The sequence below is a fragment of the Physeter macrocephalus genome, chromosome 15, assembly GCF_002837175.3.
Source record: "Physeter macrocephalus isolate SW-GA chromosome 15, ASM283717v5, whole genome shotgun sequence".
Taxonomy (NCBI): domain Eukaryota; kingdom Metazoa; phylum Chordata; class Mammalia; order Artiodactyla; family Physeteridae; genus Physeter; species Physeter macrocephalus.
This window is the reverse complement of record NC_041228.1, coordinates 72,227,191-72,231,125: the sequence shown is the minus strand read 5'-3', so window position 1 is coordinate 72,231,125 and position 3,935 is coordinate 72,227,191. Positions and strand designations below refer to the sequence as shown.

The window sequence follows — 3,935 nt, the reverse complement described above, 5'->3', positions numbered from 1 at the left end:
TGAAGAACCTTTTCATTCCTGGGATAAGCCCCACTTGATCATGGTATATGATCCTTTTAATGTGCTGTTGAATTCTATTTGCTAGTATTTTGTTGAGGATTTTTGCACCTATGTTTGTCAGTGATATTGGCCTGTAGTTTTCTTTCTTTGTGACGTCTTTGTCTGGTTTTGGTATCAGGGTGATGGTGGCCTCATAGAATGATTTTGGGAGTGTTCCTCTCTCTGCTATATTTTGGAAGAGTTTGAAAAGTATAGGTGTTAGCTTATTTCTAATCTGATCTTTATGATTTATTTCCTTCTGCTAATTTTGGGGGTTTTTTTTGTTCTTCTTTCTCTAATTGCTTTAGGTGTAAGGTTAGGTTGTTCATTTGAGATTTTTCTTGTTTCTTGTGGTAGGATTGTATTGCTCTAAACTTCCCTCTTAGAACAGCTTTTGCTACATCCCATAGCTTTTGGATCGTCATGTTTTTTTGTTGTCATTTGTCTCTAGGTATTTTTTGATTTCCTCTTTGGTTTAATCAGTGATCGCTTGGTTATTTAGTAACGTACTGTTTAGCCTCCATGTGTTTGTATTTTTTACAGTTTTTTCCCCTGTAATTGATTTCTAATCTCATAGTGTTGTGGTCAGAAAAGATACTTGATACGATTTCAGTTTTCTTAAATTTACCAAGGCTTTATTTGTGACCCAAGATGTGATCTATCCTGGAGAATGTTCTGTGTGCACTTGAGAAGAAAGTGTATTCTGCTGTTTTGGGGTGGAATGTCCTATAAATATCAATTAAATCTATCTGGTCTATTGTGTCATTTAAAGCTTGTGTTTCCTTATTTATTTTCATTTTGGTTGATAACTCCATTGGTGAAAGTGGCATGTTAAAGTCCCCCACTATTATTGTGTTACTGTAGATTTCCCCTTTTATGGCCATTAGCATTTGCCTTATGTATTGAGGTGCTCCTATGTTGGGTGCATGTATATTTATCATTGTTATATTTCCTTCTTGGATTGATCTCTTGATCATTATGTAATGTCCTTCTTTGTTTCTTGTACTAGTCTTTGTTTTGAAGTCTATTTTGTCTGATATGAGATTGCTACTCCAGCTTTCTTTTGATTTCCATTTGCATGGAATATCTTTTTCCATCCCCTCACTTTCAGTCTGTATGTGTCTCTAGGTCTGAAGTGGGTCTCTTGTAGACAGCATATATACGGATGTTGTTTTTGTATCCATTCAGCCAGTCTGTGTCTTTTGGTTGGAGCATTTAATCCATTTACATTTAAGGTAATTATCGATATGTATGTTCCTATTACCATTTTCTTAATTGTTTTGGGTTTGTTATTGTAGGTCTTTTCCTTCTCTTGTGTTTCCTTCCTTGAGATGTTCTTTTAGCATTTCTTGTAAAGCTGGTTTGGTGGTGCTGAATTCTCTTAGCTTTTGCTTGTCAGTAAAATTTTTAATTTCTCCATAGAATCTGAGTGGGATCCTTGCTGGGTAGAGTAATCTTGGTTGTAGGTTTTTCTTGTTCATCACTCCCTTCTGGCTTGCAGAGTCTCTGCTGAAAGATCAGCTGTTAATCTTATGGGGAATTCCCTTGTATGTTATTTGTTGTTTTTCCCTTGCTGCTTTTATTATTTTTTCTTCCTATTTAATTTTGGGTAGTTTGATTAATATGTGTCTTAGAGTATTTCTCCTTAGATTTATTCTGTATGGGACTCTCTGCACTTCCTGGACTTGATTGACTATTTCCTTTCCATATTAGGGAAGTTTTCAACTATAATCTCTTCAAATATTTTCTCAGTCCCTTTCTTTTTCTCTTCTTCTTCTGGGACCCCTATAATTCGAATATTGGTGCATTTAATGTTTTCCCAGAGGTCTCTGAGACTGTCCTCAGTTCTTTTCATTCTTTTTTCTCTATTCTGCTCTGCAGTAGTTATTTCCACTATTTTATCTTCCAGGTCACTTATCCGTTCTTCTACCTCAGTTATTCTGCTATTGATCCCTCCTAGAGTATTTTTAATTTCATTTATTGTGTTGTTCGTCATTGTTTGTTTGCTGTTTAGTTCTTCTGGGTCCTTGTTAAACGTTTCTTGTATTTTCTCCATTCTATTTCTAAGATTTTGGATCATCCTTACTATCATTACTCTGAATTCTTTTTTCAGGTAGACTGCCTATTTCATCTTTATTTGTTTGGTCTGGTGGGTTTTTACCTTGCTCCTTCATCTGCTGCGTATTTCTCTGTGTTTTCATCTTGCTTAACTTACTGTGTTTGGGTCTCCTTTTGAAGACTGCAGGTTCTTAGTTCCCGTTGTTTTGGTGTCTGCCCCCAGTGGGTGAGGTTTGTTCAGTGGGTTGTGTAGGCTTCCTGGTGGAGGGGATTGGTGCCTGTGTTCTGGTGGATGAGGCTGGATCTTGTCTTTCTGATGGGCAGGACCGTGTCCGGTGGTGTGTTTTGGTGTATCTGTGAACTTAGTATGATTTTAGGCAGCCTCTCTGCTAATGTGTGGGGTTGTGTTCCTGTCTTGCTAGTTGTTTGGCATGGATGTCTAGCACTGGAGCTAGCTGGTCGTTGAGTGGAGCTGGGCCTGAGCGTTGAGACGAAGATCTCTGGGAGAGCTCTCACTGATTGATATGACGAGGGGCTGAGAGGTCTCTGGTGGTCCAATGTCCTGAACTCGGCTCTCCTACCTCAGAAGCTCAGGCCTGACACCCGGCCAGAGCACCAAGACCCTGTTAGCTACATGGCTGCTAGTGTTGGAGGGTCTCCTGTAGAGGCGGGAGGCGGCTGTGGCTCACTGTGGGGACAAGGACATTGGCAGCAGAAGTTCTGGGAGTACTCCTTGGCGTGAGCCCTCCTGGAATCCCAGGAAGGTTTCTTAAGGACCTTTTCAATGCTGCATTTCAAGTCAACCATATGGAAAGCAAGGTTTTATTCCAGCCAATTCTCTTTTTCTCAAAACATGGAGGAAAAGTGCCAGCCACTGCAGACGGCAATTTCACGAGGAAAATCCAGTTAGTGATGGTGAAACATTAAGAATGCAGTGCAGCTCAATCTTTTGTTTTTAAGGTGCAGTGATTTGAGTCTCTAAATGTAACCTCAGGCAGTTTGTGCAGCTACGGGGCACAAACAGACTTGCAATTTATCAGGTACTCTTTAGTCTTCAGAGTCTCAAAGGGCAATTCTTAACACTTCTTTTTGTGTGACTGAATCGGAAAAGTCTGCAATCCTGTTCATGTTTCAGCTCAGTTCACCCCTTCAACATAATATTTCCTTGTTCTCAACCCTTTGCATGAAAGGGCGTATTTCTTTGGAGGCTGGTAGCCAGTTAACTTGTCACCTGATCTTCATATGCAAAAGGCCTTTATTCCACTGGTCTGTGAGATCGCCTCCTGCTCTTTCATCTTCTTTCTGTTAGATTCTGTTTGCTAGTATTTTGTTGAGGATTTTTGCATGTATATTCATGAGGGATATCTGTAACTTTCTTAATGAGTCTGGCTAAAGGTTTTTCAATTTTGTTTATTTTCTCAAAGAACCACCTTTTAGTTTTACTGATCTTTGCTATTGTTTTCTTTGTTTATTTTGTTGAGGATTTTTGCATGTATATTCATCAGTGATATTCATCTGTAATTTTCTTTTTTTGTAGTATCTTTGTCTGGTTTCAGTATCAGAGTGATGGTGGAATGAGTTTGGGAGTGTTCCTTCCTCTGCAATTTTTGGAAGACTTTGAGGTGGATGGGTATTAGCTTTTCTCTAAATGTTTGATAGAATTCACCTGTGAAGCCATCCGTCTTGGACTTTTGTTTGCTGGAAAATTTTTAATCACAGTTTCAATTTCATTACTTGTGATTGGTCTGTTCATGTTTTCTATTTCTTTCTGGTTCAGTCTTGGAAAGTTATACCTTTCTAAGAATTTGTCCATTTCTTCCAGGTTGTCCATTTTATTG

General features: G+C 38.8%; 1 protein-coding gene across 3 annotated transcripts in view; it reads left to right on the top strand.

Annotated features, from left to right (window-relative positions):
- The window catches only part of NKAIN3 (sodium/potassium transporting ATPase interacting 3), a 560,708-nt gene that overhangs the window by 163,018 nt on the left and 393,755 nt on the right, over window positions 1-3,935 (top strand). The gene's annotated exons all lie outside the window — the stretch shown is intronic.